The 17,799-nt window shown below is 39.2% G+C and overlaps 1 protein-coding gene and 1 pseudogene across 7 annotated transcripts in view; both read left to right on the top strand.

Moving 5' to 3' along the window:
• RAI2 (retinoic acid induced 2) overlaps positions 1-17,799 on the top strand; it is a 388,924-nt gene that overhangs the window by 41,323 nt on the left and 329,802 nt on the right. The window lies entirely within an intron of this gene.
• On the top strand, positions 14,328-14,702 carry LOC119868369 (annotated as a pseudogene).

The raw sequence follows: 17,799 nt of genomic DNA, 5'->3' as shown, positions 1-17,799 counted from the left end.
AAGCATTTGTCTTCATTTCTTTTGGCTTCATGATAGCTCCATTTTGCAAGTGGGAAGAATCAGTTTTGGTTTCATTTACTAGGAAACCTATGTTAAGGTAGCTTCAGAAATATGGGAAATTAATAGCCCCACATAAAGGAAGAGCCCAGTGGCAGGGCAGTGATCAGCACTGGGTCTATCAAGGCTCTGACTTATTTTCTCTTGAGAACCTGTCAGCTCCCCTCCATGGGGTGACTTGATTCTCAGGCTGATGGAGGGTACTGCAGTGCCCTTGGGGGCTCAGATCCACACCCTGAAACACCCAAGGAAGAGAGGGACTGTCTCTCTTTTGAGAAGTGCCCCAAGAGACACCTGGGTGGCTCAGTGCTTGAGCATCTGCCTTCTGCTGAGGGCATGATCCCGGGGTCCCGGGATCGAGTCCTGCATCAGTCTCCCTGTGAGGAGCCTGCTTCTCCTTCTGCCTGTGTCTCTGCCCCCTCTCTCTCTGTGTCTCTCATGAATAAATAAATAAAATCTTAAAAAAAAGAAGTGCCCCAAAAGTATCCTTTGTGTGTCACTGGCCCAAATCTGGTCATACACCAACCTCTGAATAATCCAAGAAACTGGGAGAATGCCGTGTGCTAGTAGGCTTAGGCCTGGGAGCCTGTGCAATCACTGTAATTACAGTGAGCCCAGTTAGCCCCACCAGTAGTATTGGGGATGAGTCAACTTCCTTTCACAGGTGCAGGTGGAAAAAAAAAAAAAAAAAAAAAAAAAAAAAAAAAAAAAAAAACAAAAAAAAAAGGGATCCCTGGGTGGCGCAGCGGTTTAGCGCCTGCCTTTGGCCCAGGGCGTGATCCTGGAGACCCGGGATCGAATCCCACGTCGGGCTCCTGGTGCATGGAGCCTGCTTCTCCCTCTGCCTGTGTCTCTGCCTCTCTCTCTCTCTCTCTCTCTCTCTCTGTGACTATCATAAATAAATAGATAGTTTAAAAAAAAAAAAAACACAGGTGCAGGTGGAGTGGGAGGAAAGACACTGAAATGAAAGTCTACGGTGTTGTCAGGGAGTGGGCATTGTCAGGATGCCAGATAGGTAACTGGGAAATTAGCCTCCATGATGGCCTCTACTGATTTTTGCCTCCTGGTATTCTCGCCTCCCTACACTGAACTAGGCTGACCTATATCACCAATAGGATATTGCAGAAGTGATAGTATGTGGCTTTGGAGGCTAGTCCTAACAAGCACTGGGGCTTCTGCCTTGGGCCATGCCCTCTGGGGGCAGCCGGGCACCATGCACTCTGTAGCTCTGTGCAGAGGAGCACAGGGAGAGGAGCTGAGGCCTTCGCACAGTAGCCTGCACCAGTCTGCCAGCCACGAGTGTGAGCCATCTTGGAAGTGAATCCTCATCCAGTTCTAGGCAAGCCAACATCTTACTGCAACCTCAGGAGAGGCCCTGAACCAGGGCCACTCAGCTCATAAACTGAACTTCAGAAAACCATGAGAGATGACACATGATTCTTGGTTTAAGTCACTAAGCTTTGGAGTGATTTGGTACACAACATGATACAGCTAGAGTACTGACCTTCAATGGAAACCACACCAATTCTATTTAGTTTTTAGATCCAAGGGGCTTCCCTCCTCCTTTCCCTTTTCTTCCTAAATATTTCAAAATGAAATGAGTGCTTTACAGACAATTCCCTACCTTCACCCATGCCCCCCATTTCTTCCACCACTTTGTTGAGTATGTGGCTACCAACCAAATATATTTTCTGAGAAATTTCTTCAAAACTTTGGAATTTCTAAGTTGTGCCGCAGACAAGACTAGTACAGAAGGCACTGCACTGGGAACTTGCGAGAGTAACAAACCGGGAAGTTTCCTGGGTCTATCCAGATAGTTTAGAGTCAGTCCTTAATGCATTTGGGCTCTACTAAATCAGAAAAAAACACGTTCAAGTTTACAAATAATAAAGATAGAATTTCCCTCTGGGAATATGATAAAGCTGAAAAGGATTATGACATCTCATTTACTTTTTTCCTGATTATAAAGGAAAAAACTTTTTTATTATAGAATATGTGGGGGGATAAATGCTGAAAAGAAGAAACTAGAAACTACCCATAATCTAACTAAAGCAACTACTATGAACATTTGTTCATCATTTCCCCCCTCTATTCATTTCACTATAAAATCATGATATGAAAAATAGAGTTTATGTGCTGTTTTTTCCATTATCTTCTGCGTATTTTTCATGTGGTTAAATATTCCTTGAGAACCTGTTCTTTCATGCTTAAGGTTTTATAAAATAAGTGTGCCATTGTTTACTTAGCCATTCTTCTAAATTAGTCCAATTTTCTCTATTACAGACAAAGCTTGGGCGACAGTTTTTATATATTCATCATTGCCCACTTGTCTGCTTATCTCCTTAGTGTAATTTCCAGAAGTAGAATTATTAGGTCAAGTTTATGGTGACTTTCTAAAGTCATCGATCCATATTGCCAGGTTGCCCTTCATGAAGTCTTACGAATTTATAGTACTTGAAGAAGACTGTGAAACTGTTTATGTCATTGCACATTTATTACAAGAGTGCACAATCTATTACAATTTATAGATTATAATTTGTAAATTATTATCAGTTCAAAAGGTAAAAATTATATCTTATTTTCATTAGCATTCTTTTATTAGTTGGAAGCTGACCATCCTCTCACACATTTATTAACCATCTGCGTTCCTTCTTTGTGAAGTGTCTATCATAACCTTCACCTATTTTTTCCATTAGGATTTCATCTTTTAAAAGAAACTGATTTGGGGATCCCTGAGTGGCTCTGAGGTTTAGCGCCTGCCTTTGGCCTAGGGCATGATCCTGGAGTCCTGGGATCAAGTCCTACATCAGGCTCCCTGCATGGAGCCTGCTTCTCCCTCTGCCTGTGTCTCTGCCTCTCTCTGTGTCTCTCATGAATAAATAAATAAAATCTTTAAAAAAATAAATAAAACTGATTTTAAAATATCTATATTAATAATATTCAATATAGTACTAATGTTTTCCCTGCTTGCTCAGTAGCCTTTTAATTTTATTTATAGAGTTTTTAGATGATCATATTGCTCTCTTTCTCTACTTTTTAAAGTTGTAATGCCAGTGTAATTAATACACAATGTTATATTAGTTTCAGGTGTACCATACAGCAATTCAGCAATTCTATGCATTTCTCAGTGCTTATCATGCTAAGTGTACTCTTAATCCCCTTCATCTATTTCACCCATCCCCCCCACACCTCCCCTCTGACAACCATCAGTTTGTTCTCTATAGTTAAGAGTGTTTCTTGGTTTGTCTTTCTCTTTTTTTCCTTTGTTCATTTGTTTGGTTTCTTAAATTTCACCTATGAGTGAGATCATATGATAATTGTCTTTCTCTGACTGACTTATTTCACTTAGCATTATCCTCTCTAGCTCCATCCATATCATTGCAAATGGCAAGATTTCATTCTTTTCAAATGGCTGAGTAACATTCCTGTGTGTGTGTGTGTGTGTGTGTGTGTGTGTGTATCTCCACATATTCTTTATCCATTCATCTGTTGATGGACACTTAAGTTGCTTCCATAATTTGGCTATTGCAAATAATGCTGCAATAAACATAGGGGTGCGTGTAACCCTTTGAATTAGTGTTTTCATATTCTTTGGGTAAATACCCAGTAGTGAATTACTGGATCATATAGTAATTCTATTTTTAATTTTTTGAGGAACCTCCATACCGTCTTTCACAGTGGTCATACCATTCCCACCAATAGTGCATGAGTGTTTGTATTTCTCCATATCCTCACCAACACTTGTTTCTTGTGCTGTTGATTTTAGCCATTCTGTCCGGTGTGAGGTGCTATCTGATTGTGCCTTTGATTTGCATTTTTCTGATGATGAGTGATGTTGAGCATCTTTTTGTGTGTGTTGGCCATCTGTATGTCGTCTTTGGAGAAATGTCTCTTTATATGTCTTCTGCCCATTTTTTAACTGGAATTATTTGTTTTTTGGGTGTTGAGTTGGATAAGTTCTATCTATAATAGGGATACTAACCCTTTCTCAGTTATGCCATTTGCAAATATCTTCTCCCATTTTGTAGATTGCCTTTGAGTTAGGTTTATTCCTAGGTATCTTATTTTTGGTGCAGTTGTAAATGGATTGTTTTCTTAATTTCTCTTTCCGCTGCTTCATTATTGGTGTACAGAAATTCAGTGGATTTCTGTACATTGATTTTGTATCCTGTGACCCTACTGAATTCATTTATTAGTTCTAGCAGTTTTTTCATGGAGTCTTTCTGATTTTCTACATAGAGTATCATGTCATCTGCAAATAGTGAAAGTTTTACTTCTTCCTTACCAATTCAGATACTTTTTATCTATTTTGTTGTTGTCTGATTGCTGTGGCTAGGACTTCTAGAACTATGTTGAATAAAAATGTTGAGAGTAGCCATCCTTGTCTTGTTCCTGACCTTAGGGGAATAGCTCTCGCTTTTTCCCCCATTAAGGATAATGTTAGCTGTGGGGTTTTCATATATGGCCTTTATTATGTTAAGATATGTTCTGTCTAAACCTACTTTGTTGAAGAGTTTTTATCATAAATGGATGTTGTAGTTTGTCAAATGCTTTTTCTGCATCTGTTGAAATGATCATATGTTTCTTATCCTTTCTCTTATTGATGTGATGTGTCACATTGATTGATTTGCAAACATTGAACCACCTTGCATCCCAAGAATAAATCCCACTTGATCATGGAGGATGATTCTTTTAATGTATTGTTGGATTCGGTTTGCTGATATTTTGTTGAGGATTTTGGCATCTATGTCCAACTGCGATACTGGCCTGCAGTTCTCTTTTCTTGTAGTGTATTTATCAGGTTTTGATATTAGGGTAATGCTGGCCTCATGAAATGAATTCAGAAGTTATCCTTCCTCTTCTGGTTTTTGGAATAGTATGAGAAGAATAGGTATTAACTCTTCTTTAAATGTTTGGTAGAATTCATCTGTAAAGCTGTCTGATCCTAAACTTTTGTTTGTTGGGACTTTTTAAATTATTAATTCAATTTTATTGCTGGTAACTGGTGTATTCAAATTTTCTGTTTCTTTCTGATTCAGTTTTGGTAGGTTATATGTTTCTAGGAATTTATCCATTTTTTCTAGGTTGTCCAGTTTGTTGGCATATAGTTTTTTTGAAAAATATTTTATTTATTTATTCATGAGAGACATACACACAGAGAGAGTGAGAGAGGCAGAGACACAAGCAGAGGGAGAAGCAGGCTCCATGTAGGGAGCCTGATGTGGACATGATCCCTGGTCTCCAGGATCACACCCAGGGCCGAAGTCAGGTGCTAAACCGCTGAGCCACCAGAGATCCATATATATATATATATATTTTAAATAATATTCTCTTAGGATGGTTTGTATTTCTGTGGTGTTAGTTGTTTCTCCTCTCTCATTTGTGATTTAATTTTTTTAGTCCTTTCTCTTTGTTTCTTGATATGTCTGGCTAGAGGCTTACTAATTTTATTAGTGTTTTTGAAGATCTAGCTCCTGGTTTCATTAATCTGTTCTGCAGTTGTTTTTAGTTTCTATTAACTTTGTTTCTGGTCTAATCTTTGTTATTTCCTTCATTCTGAGGTTTTATGTGTTTGTTGTTCTTTACTAGCTCCTTTAGATGTAAGATTAGGTTCCTTATTTGTTATTTTTCTTGCTTTTTGAGATAGGCCTGTATTGCTATAAACTTCCCTCTTAGAACTACTTTTGCTGCATCCCAAAGGTTTTGGACCATTATGTTTTCATTTTCATTTTTTCTATGTACTTTTTAATTTCTTCTTTGGTTTTCTGATCGATCCACTCATTGTTTAGTAGCATGTTATTTAACCTCCATGTATTTGTGTTCTTTCCAAATTTTTTCTTATGGTTTACTTCTTGTTTCATAGAATTGTTGTTAGAAAAGATGCATGGTATGACTTTGATCTTCTTGAATTTGTCAAGGTTTGTTTTGTGGGCAAATATGTGATCTACTCTGGAGAATGTTCTGTGTACACTTGAAAAGAATGTGTATTCTTCTGTTTTAGGAGGAATGTTCTGACTCTATTAAATCCATTTGGTCCAATGTATCACTCAAAGCCACTGTTTACTTGACATTCTGTTTAAATGATCTGTTCATTGATATGAGTCCCCTACTATTATTTTTTACTATCAATTAGTTCTTATATATTTATTATTAACTTTTTATGTATTTGAGTGCTCTTGTGTTAGATGCATAAATATTTACAATTGTATGTCTTCTTGTTGATTAATGATTATATAGTGTCCTTCTTTGTCTCTTGGTACAGTCTTTGTTTTATTTTTTAAAAAGTTTTTTTTTAATATATATTTAAGATACCTCTACACCCTATATGGGACTCAAATTCATGAGCCTGAGATCAAGAGTTGTGTGCTCTTCCAAGTGAGCCAGCCTACAGTCTTTATTTTATTTTAATTAATTAACTAATTGATTGTTTTTTTAAATGTAGGCTCCACTACAGGGCTTGAACTCATGACACTGAGGTCAAGACCTAAGCTGAGATCAAGAATCCAGACACTTATTCCACTGAGACACCCAGGGGTCCCTACAGTCTTTGTTTTAAAGTCAATTTTGTCTGATATATGTATTGCCATTCCAGCTTTCTTTTTCACATCCATTTGCGTGATAAATATTTCTCCATCCCCTCACTTTCAATCTGCATGTGTCTTTATGTCTGAAGTGAATCTCTTGTAGGCAGCATATAGATGAGTCTATTTTTTTATCCATTCTGTTACCGTATATATTTTGATTTAAGTGTTTTGTCCATTTACATTCAAAGTAATTGTTGATAGGTATGTATTTATAGCCATTTTATTTGTTTTCTACTTATTTGTGTGGATCTTCTCTGTTCCTTTCTTTCCTTGCTGTCTTCTCTCATCATAAGTTGGCTTTCTTTAGTGATATACTTGGACTCCTTTTCCTTTATTTTTTTGCATATCTATCACTGGTTTTTGATTCATGGTTACCATTAGGTTTGTAAATGGCATCTTCTGCATATACCAGTCTATCTTAAGTTGATGGTCACTTAAATTTGAACCCATTTTTACTCCTCTCTTTTCCATGTTGTGGGTGTATGGCATTATACTTTATTTCCTTTTATTCTGTGAATCCCTTTACTGATTTTTATAGACATACTTATTTTAACTGGTTTGGTGCTTCCTACTTTTCTTACTTTTACTTATGGTCTTTCCTTTCCACTCATAGATTCCCTTTTAACATTTCTTGTAGGACTGGTTTAGTGGCCATGTACTCTTTTAACTTTTATCTAGGAAACTCTTTATCTCTCCTCCTATTCTGCTGTTTATTCCATCTAGTGTATTTTTAATTTCAATTATTGTGTTCTTCATCTCTGATTGTTTTTTTTATCTCTTCATTAAAGGTCTCACTGATGGCCTCCACTTTTTTCTCAAGTCCAGTGAGTATCTTTATGATACTCTGTGTTAGGAAAGTCAGCTCCATCTCTTGCTCTTAAAAGTATTGGGCAGGGCATGCATTTTTAGTGAGGTGGTGCTGGTCCTCTTCTACAGGGGACACACAGCTGCTGCTGAGAACAGGGCTGGCTGGGGCCACTCCACAAAGCACACATGGGCTGGGGTATAACCACTGCAAGCACTGTGTGCTAACTCTCTTCCCCTAGGATGCACAGCTGCTATGGAAACCACAGCTGGACCAGGCTGCTCCACAAAGTATGTGGGGTGAGAGAGAGTGAGTGCCATTTTAATAATGTTTGAGTGTCCTCTGAGGGAGGTGACCAGCCACTTCTACTGGTACGAAGGCCCTGCAGAGCATATGGTTGGGAGACACAGTGTTAGTGAGGTTTGCAACAGTCTTCTGGAGGAGAGTACCCACAGTGCCAAGACTGAGGTTGGAGGGGTTAGGGTGCAGGGCAATGTAAGCAAATTAGGTAGCGAATACTGGTTCCCTGCTGTTTCCTGCAGGTGGTGGGGGTTTTGCTGAGGATTGGGGCAGGAAATGGTGCCTGGCAGCAACTTTGTTCCTAGAGAAGTCCCTCAGGGAATTCTTAGATAAGTAAATAGCTCTCTCTCCCCTATACGCCAGGTGTTTTTTCAAATGGCTGCTTCTCTGCTGTATCTCCACAGGCTGTTTATTGTGCTGTGTCTTTAAAGGTAGGGACTCAATGTCCTATTGCCCTCAGGACTCTCACAGAGCTGAGCTTTCTAATTTTGAAAGTTCTGGGCTTTAAGTCCCACTGAACTCACAAACTTTGGCCTGTCTGATTTTCAAAAAGAAATGCTTTGGGGATTTATCTTTCCCAAGCAGGATCCCCAGTGTGATAGTCTGTTTCTTATCCCTCTCCATGCCTGGGGCTCCCTCCCTCCAGTAGCCAGTCCCGTGGAGTTTAGCTCCCCACCACATCTCCACCCTTCTTACCCTCTTAGATGTAGCCTCTTGTGTACATTTAATTGTAGAGTTTGTTCTGCTAGTCTTTGTGTTGTTTTCTGGGTTATTTACATGGATATGAGTGTTACCTATTTGTATCGGTGGGATAAGGTAGATTAGGGTCCTCCTACTCTACCATCTTCCCCGCAAGTATCTTTTTCTCTGCTTTTATACTTGGGAAAATTTGTTACCATATAAGTATGGTTTAAGCATTTGTTTTAAAATTTGTGTTTTTTTTTAAATCATTCACCCACCAAGAATTTATTTTGTGGCGTGAGAGGAGATAAGAATTTAACTTTGGGGCTTTGTTTTTCTGATTTAGTCAACCAGTTGATTTGGATAGTTTATTTAATAACCCTTTAGTATACCACTGATTGGTATGATGACCTTTGTTACATACTAGATTCTTATATGTATTTGTCTATCTTAGTTCACCGTAGCTTGAGATGGGGTATGTTTAGATATAGATAAGGTCTCACTTCTTTTAATATGAAAAATATTAACATATTTTGTGTAAGCAAGTAGTCCAGTCTACTGGACTCCATGTACTCTAGAGAACAGAAACAGAATTAGTTTTCTACTAGCAAGTGAGATGGTACCTACAGTTCCCTTTGTGGAAGGCATGGAAGCTGGATTGGCTTATAGGCTTCTGGAGTTCCCAGGCAATTTAATTAGGGATGTTACAAGAAAAAGATACTGCTTATCTCACTAATGTGGGGAAGAGGGAGTAGGATAAAAGGGAATGGTATGCAAAAGTCATTATTTCAAGATAACAAAGTCTCATTTGAAAGCTTAAGATGTGGCATCTTGATAATGTAGCCCTCATGACAAAATCTGCAGTGTCTTAGGGCAATTGAAGAAGGTGATTCAATGTATTACCTCAATCGTGAGTTTTTAATGTTGGTGATCCAGAATTCTTTTGGAAGTAAATGCCTTTTAAAACTTTTGCTGGGGGCATCTGGGTGGCTCAGTCAGTTAAGCATCTGACTCTTGATTTAGGCTCAGATCATGATCTCAGGGTTGTGAGATCTAGCCCCACGTTGAGCTCTGCATTGGGCATGAGCCTGCTTAGGATTTTCTCTCTCTCCCTCTCTAAAACAGAAACAGAAACAAAAACAAAACTTTTGTTGTATTAACTAGGGAGATTCTAGGTTCTGTAACAAGTATGCCCCCAAATTTTAGTGGCTTAACACACTAGAATTTGTTCTTGCCTTCATAACTATTCAAGGGAAAGATCCTGGGAAGCAGATGGTATTCCATGCAGTCATTCAAAGACCCAGGCTCCTTCCATCTTGTGTTTTTTCTGTCCCTAGGGCATCAGACTTCAGTGTACAATCTTTTGCATTTAGCTAGTAGCCAAATGGAAGAAAAGGAGGTAGAGAATTCATACCTGCTCCTAATCCCCTGGGTTCAGAAGGGGGCATATGTCACTTCTGCTCATATTCCTTTGTCAAAAACTAGCTATATTGCTCTACCTAGATGCTGGAAATATAGTACCTGACTGAGAAGCCATTTCCTAGCACAGTTCTATACTATGAAAGGAAATGCATAATTTTTATTGTACAATTAGTTGTCTCTGTCACATTTACTAAGTAAAATTTCAGGTATGTAATCTGTGGGGTAGATGAGGAATTGTTATAATACAGTGTCTTAACCTCTGCACTATCGACATTTTGGATTGAATGATTCTTTGTTGTGGGGGCTTGTCTTGTGCATTTGAAGATGTTTAGTGGCATCTTTGATGCTTTGATGCTCTAGTTATAAATGTATACTGAAATGAATAAATAAATAAATCTTTAAAAAAGAAAAAAGAAAGGAAGAAATTACCAGTCTAATAATTACAAAATCTTTGCCATATCTGAGTCTGGTTCTGATGCTTGTTTTGTCTCTTCAGACTGTGATTTTTGCCGTTTGGTATGCCTTGTAATTTTTTGAAGAAAGCCAGACATGATATAATGGGTAAAAGGAACTGAGGTGAATAGGCCACTAATGTAAGGTTTTATGGTTTTTTTTAAAGATTTTATGTATTTATTCATGAGAGACACAGAGAGGCAGAGACACGGAGGAAGAAGCAGACTCCTCACAGGGAGCCCAATGTGGCACCTGATCCCTGCACCCGGGATCATGCCCTGAGCCAAAGGCAGACACTCAACTACTGAGCTACCCAGGCATCCCATAAGTTTTGTGTTTTATCTGAATAGGAGTTAGATTGTGTTTACTGTTTGCTGTAGCTGTAGATGAATGAAAAGGCTAAAATTTTCTCTGATGTTCTTATTTTTGTACCACTGTTGCCTTTGGGTTTCCCTAGAGACTTTTTTTTTTAAAGATTTTACTTATTTATTCATGAGAGACACACAGAGAGAAAGGCAGACACATAGGCAGAGAGAGAAGCAGGCTCCATGCAGGGAGCCTGATGTGGGACTCGATCCGAGGACTCCGGGACCATGCCCTGGGCAGAAGGCAGGCACTAAACCGCTGAGCCATCCAGGGATCCCTCCCTAGAGACTTCTTAAATAAGCTCTGAGATGTGCAGTTCTCTCAATTGATTTTCTCTGTTATTACACAAGAATCTTACTGATGTGGTGGTAAGTTGTGGGGGTGAGACACATTTTATAATCCTATGATTAGGTCTTAGTCTTTTAGAGAGCCTGTGCCCCTGGGCTGTGACCTCCACAAATGCTTAACCCCCACCCCCCACCCCACAGGTGAGACAGGAAGGGTAGAGGGAGTTGAACTTGGGTGTTTCCCTTCTTCCAGGTCACATAGGCTCTAGTAAAACTCCAAGTGGTTATAGTGTGGCAAAATAGTTTTTCTTGAGGGTAGGCCTTGTTAGGAAAAACAGAATGCTCTGGGCATATTTTTTAAATGGCAACTTTCTCCTTCCCCTGCCAGAAGCAAGAGTAGACTTTTTCCCAGTCTTATTTATGAGAACCTAATAGGGCTCCTGGAGGTAAAACCCACAAAACTGCAGGTTCACCTTAGGGCTGGGCCTCCTTGACATTTTAATTTTCACAAGCTTGTCCATGCTTTGCCATAAGCATTTTATCAATTAAAGCGTATGTACATTCTCCTGCCCTGGTACTAGTTCCAGAGTGGTTTCTGCTCCTGATAGTAAGATCAGGAGCAGATCTGTATCTGTCAGTTTGTCTCTCAATTTTTAGGTTTTCACTGTGACCTCAATTCTTAGATGGACTTAAGAAAAGTTGTCGATTTTCAGTTTCTTCAGCTTTTCTTTTATTGTGAGGATGAGAGTAATGACTTCTAAGATCCTTGCATGCTGGATAGAAACCAGAAGTTTGCTATTCTCCCAGTTGTGACAACAAAACTGCCAGGTTTTTTTCTGGAGAGAAGTCAGATCACCCTCAGTTGTGAATCATTTCTATAACATTATGTGGAATACTACATATAATGAAAATTAATAATATATTTTGGTGCGAGAGAGCACTGTGGTTTCTCTTGGTGCCTGGCATGGGGCTGTGACAGAGATTGGCTAGATGCTCATCCAACCCATTTTCTCCTCTTGGGCACTCAGGTAACTGCATTTCTCAACTCTCTCATCTCTAGGTGGGGCCATGTAATCAGTTCTGGCTAATTGAATGTGAGTAGAAGTGCTGCACATTACTTCTAAGTCTGGCCCCTAAATCATAGCACGTGATAATCTGTATTCAGTCACTTTATTCATCAGCCAGCCAAATTCAGAGGACCCCAGGCATGTAGGGGAGGACAGGCTTATAAAATAAGAGTTTGGACCTCTGAATCACTGCTTGAAGAAAAGCCGCTTGTGACAGCTTGCCAACTAGAACACCCATGCTGGATTTTGTGTGAGAAGTATATATGTTGGAGTTTGGAATTATTAATTATTGCAGCTTAACCTGACTAGTTCAGAGGCTCAGAACATTCAATACTGAAAAATAAGGCAACTCCAACTGTTGTTCAACATAGTACTGGAAGTCCTAGTCTCAGCAGTCAGACAATGAAAAGAAATAAAAGGCATCCAAGTCAGCAAAGAAGAAGTGAAACTTTCATTCTTTGCAGATGATGTGATACTCTATGTAGGAAACCTGAAAGAATCCCCCTCCCCATACACACACGCAGAAATTGCTAGAACTGATGGAAGAATTCAGCAAAGTCTCAGGATATAAAACCAATGCACAGAAGTCTGTTGTATTTTCATACACCAACAATGAATTAACAGAAAAATCAGGGAATCAATCTCATTTACAATTGTACCAAAACTCATAAGATACCTAGGAATAAACTTTTTTTCCCCTAGGAATAAACATAACCAAAGAGATAAAAGATATGTATTCTGAAAACTATAGAACACCTATGAAGGAAATTGAGGAAGATACAAAGAAATGGAAAAACATTCCACGATCATGGATTGGAAGAACAAATATTGTTAAAATGTCTATGCTACCCAAAGCAATCTATACCTTCAATGCAATCTCTATCAAAATAACACCAGCATTTTTCACAGAGCTGGAACAAACAATTCTCAAATTTGTATGGAACCAGAAAAGACCCCAAATAGCCAAAGTAACATTGAAAAAGAAAACCAAAGCTGGAAGCATCATAATTGCAGACTTCAAGCTCTACTACAAAGCTATAGTTGTCAAGACAATATGGTACTGGCACAAAAACAGACACATAGATCAATGGAATAGAATAGAGAACCTATACATGGACCCTCAACTCTGTGGTCAACTCATCTTTGACAAGCATGAAAGAAAATTCAACAGAAAAAAGACAGTCTCTTCAACAAATGGTGTTGGGAATATTGGACAGCCACATGCAGAAGAATGAAACTGGACCACTTTCTTACACCATACACAAAATAAATTCAAAATGGATGAAAGACCTAAATGTGAGACAGAATCCATTAAAATCCTAGAGGCAGTAGCCTCTTTGACCTCAGCCACAGCAACTTCTTGCTAGACATGTCTCTAGAGGCAAGGGAAACAAAAGCAAAAATGAACTATTGGGACATCATCTAGATAAAAAGCTTTTGCACAGCAGAGGAAACAATCAACAAAGCTAAAAGGCAACCTACAGAATGGGAGAAGTTATTTGTAAGTGACATATTGGATAAAGGGGATAAAGGGCTGGTATCCAAAATCCATAAGGAACTTCTCAAACTCAACACCCAAAAAACCCAAAACACCCAGTCAAGAGATGGACAGAAGACATGAACAGACATTTCTTCTAAGAAAGACATGCAAATGGCTAACAGACATATGAAAAAAAAATGCTCAGCATCACTCAGAATTAGGGAAATATAAATCCACAAGGGGATACCACTTCACACGGGTCAGAATGGCTACAATGAAAAACTCAGGAAACAACAGATGTTGGCAAGAATGTGGAGAGAGGGGAATCCTCTTATACTGTGGGTGGGGATGCAAGCTGGTGCAGCCACTCTGGAGAACAGTATGGAGGGTCCTCAAAAAGTTAAAAATAGAACCACCCTACGACCTGGCAACTGTACTACTGGTTACTTAGCCAAAGGATACAAAAATAGTGATTCGAAGGGGCACATGCACCCCAATGTTTATAGCAGCAAGGTCCACAATAGCCAAACTGTGGAAAGAGCTGAGATGTCCATGCACACATGAACGGATCAAGAAGAAGCGGTGTATATATGCAATGGAATACTACTCAGCCATCGAAAAGAAGGAAACCTGGCAAATAAGTGCATGAGCTCAACCATATGTCTTGGCAGGGCACTGGTGTGGCTCAGAGGCTGAGCCAGCAAGGGATTTCTATGGATTCCAGCAATGGGGAGGGCAGGATTGAGGGGATGTGGGACTGATGGTGCTGGCCCCTGGACTCCCAGAGAACGGGCACTCCCGTACAGGACTCCTAAAACGACAAATATGTCTGGAAGGCTGTGGTCCAAGGCCATTTTGCCAGCTATCAGCAGGGTCTCCAGAACCAGAGGGAGCACACAGCGTTACTGGGGATCAAAGGTGTTTATGCTCGAGAAGAAACTGAATTCTGTCTAGGCAAGTGATGCTTACGTGTACAAAGCAAAGAACAACACAGTGACTCCTGGTAGCAAACCAAACAAAACCAGGGTAATCTGGGGAAAAGTAACTCATGCTCATGGAAACAGTGGCATGGTTTGTGCCAAATTCCGAAGCAACCTTCCTGCTAAAGCCATTGGCCATGGCATCCATGTGATGCTGTACCCCTCAAGGATTTAAACTTATGAAAAGCAAATAAATAAAGGTGTAGATTTGTTCTTGTTTAAAAAAAAGAGAGAGAGAGAATGAAATCTTGCCATGTGCCACAATGTGGATGGGACTAGAGGATGTTATGCTAAGTGAAATAAGTCAATCAGAGAAAGACAAATACCATATGCTTTCACTCATGTGAATTTAAGAAACCAAACAGATGAATATAGGGGAAGGGAAGGAAAAAGAAAATGAGATAAAAACGGAGGGAGGCAAACCATAAGAGACTCTTAACTCTAGAAACAAACAGGGTTGCTGGAAGGGAGGTGGGTAGAGGAAAGAGGTAATGGAGTGAAGGGCATTAAGAGGGACACTTGATGTAATGAGCACTGGATGTTATTTGCAACTGATGAATCAGTAAATTCTAACCCTGAAACTAATAATATACTATATGTTAACAACATTGAAATTAAATAAAAAATTTAAAAAACATTATCAAGATATATCATTTGCAAATATTTCTCCCCTTTCAGTAGGTTATCTTTTTGCTTTGTTGATGGCTTCCTTCACTATAAAAACTTTTTGGCTTGATGTAGTCCCAATTATTAAGTTTTGCTTTTGTTTCCCTTGCCTGAGGAGACAGATACAAAAAAAAATATTGCAAACGTTGGTGTCCAAGAGATTACATCTATGTTTTCTTTTAGGAGCTTTATGGTTTCAGGTCTTGTATTTAGGTTATTTTAAAGATTTTTATTTATTTGAGAGAGAGAGCGTGTTGAGGGGGGCAGAGGGGGAAGCAGACTACCTGCTAAGCAGAGAGACCAAAGCAGAAGTTGATCCCAGGACCCTGAGATCATGACCTGAGCCAAAGGCAGATGCTTAACCAAATGAGCCACCCAGATGCCCTACATTTAGGTCTTTAATCCATTTTGACTTTTTTTGTGTGTATGATTTTTTTTAAAGATTTTATTTATTTATTCATGAGAGAGACAGAGAGAGAGGCAGAGACACAAGCAGAGGAAAAAGCACACTCCTTCCAGGGAGCCTGATGCGGGACTCGATCCCTGGACCCCAGGATTATGCCGAGTCAAAGGCAGATGCTCAACTGCTGAGCCACCCAGGCATCCCTTGTGTATGATATTTAAAAATGGTCCAGTTTCATTCTTTTGTATGTACCTGTCCAGTTTCCACAGCACCATTTATTGAAGAGACTCTCTTCTCCCCATTGTATATTCTTGCCTTCTTTGTCATAGATTAATTGGCCATATAAGCATGGGTTTATTTCTGGGCTTTCTAATCTGTTCCATTCACCTGTGTGTCTATTTTTTGTGCTACTACCATACTGTTTTGATTACTATAGCTTTTTAAAAAATATTAGAGAAAGTGCACGAGAAAGAGCTGAGTGGGGTCAGGGGAGAGGGAAAGGGAGAAGTAGACTCCCTGGTGAGTAGGGAGCCCAACTCGGGGCTCAATCCCATGACCCTGGGATCATGATCTGAGCTGAAGGCAGATGCTTAACTGACTGAGCCACCCAGGTGCCCCTTGATTACTATAGCTTTGAAGTATGTCTTGAATTCTGAGTTTGTGATACCTCCAGCTTTGTTCTTCTTTCTCAGGATTGCTTTGGCTATTTGGGGTCTTTTGTGGTTCTATACAAATTTTAGGATTTTTTTTCTAGTTCTGTGAAAAATACTATTGAGTATTTTGATAGGGATTGCAATGAATCTGTAGATTACTCTAGGTAGTATAGACATTTTAACAATTTTAATTCTTCCAACCCATGAGCATGGTATATCTTTCCATTTGTTCATGTCAGCTTCTGTTTCTTTCATCAGTGTCTTATAGTTTTCAAAGTAGGAGTCTTTCACCTCTTTGGTTAAATTTATTCCTATTTTGTTCTCTTTGATACTACTGTAAATGGGGTTGTTTTTAAAATTTTCTTTCTGCTGTTTCCTTAGTGGTGTATAGAAATGCAACTAATTTCTGTATACTGACTTTGCACCTTGCCACCTTACTGAATTCATTTATTCTATAGTTTTTTGGCAAAGTCTTTAAGATTTTCTATATATAGTATCACGTCATCTGCAAATAGCCGACAGACACATAAAAAATGCTAATTATCATGGAAATGCAAGTTGAAACTGAACCACACATCAGTGAGAATGGCTAGTATCAAGAAGAAAAGAAATAAAAAGTGTTGGTGAGGATGTGGAAGAAAGGAGCCCTTGTGCACTGTTGGTGAGAATGTGAATTGGTGCAATCACTGTGGAAAACATGGAGATTCCTCAGTAAACTAAAAAGAGAAGTGCCTTATAATACACTAATTCTGCTTCTGGGTATTTACCCCCCCAAATGAAAACACTAATTAGAAAAGATATATGCACCATTTTTCACAGCATTATTTACAATTGCCAAGATATAGAAGCAACCTAAGTGTTTATTGATTGATGGATGAAAAAAGAAGATATGTGTATACACACACACACACACACACACACACACACACATACAGTGGAATGCAGTCTAAAAAAGAATGAAATCTTGCCATTCGTGACAACATGGATGGACCTGGATGGTAGTAAGCTAAGTGAAATAAATCAGACGGGTGCCTGGGTGGGCTCAGTTGGCTAAGCACCTGACTCTTGATTTTCGCTCAGGTCATGATCTCACAGTCGTGAAATAGAGCCCCATGTTGGACTCTGCACTGGGCAAGGAATCTGCTTAAGATTCTCTCTCTCCCTCTGCTATTCACTCGCACACACTCCCTCTCTAAAACCAACCAAACAAATAAATAAAACCAAATCAGATGATTGGATAAAGAAGATATGGTATATATATACAATGGAATATTACTCAGCCATCAGAAAGGGTGAAATCTTACCATTTACATCGATGTGGATGGGACTGGAAGGTATTATGCTAAGTGAAATAAGCCAATCAAAGAAAGACAATTATATGGTTTCACTCATATAAGGAATGTAAGAAACAACACAGAGGATCATGGGGAAGGGAGGAAAAAATGGAATGGGAAGAAATCAGAGAGGGAGACAAACCATGAGAGATTCATAACTATGGGAAAGAAACTGAGGGTTGCTGGAGGGGTGGTAAGTGGGGGCATGGGATAACTGGGTAATGGGCATTAAGGAGGGCATATGATATGATGAGCACTGGA

The sequence above is a fragment of the Canis lupus genome, chromosome X (assembly GCF_011100685.1).
Source record: "Canis lupus familiaris isolate Mischka breed German Shepherd chromosome X, alternate assembly UU_Cfam_GSD_1.0, whole genome shotgun sequence".
Lineage (NCBI taxonomy): Eukaryota > Metazoa > Chordata > Mammalia > Carnivora > Canidae > Canis > Canis lupus.
This window is presented reverse-complemented; position numbering and strand designations above follow the sequence as displayed.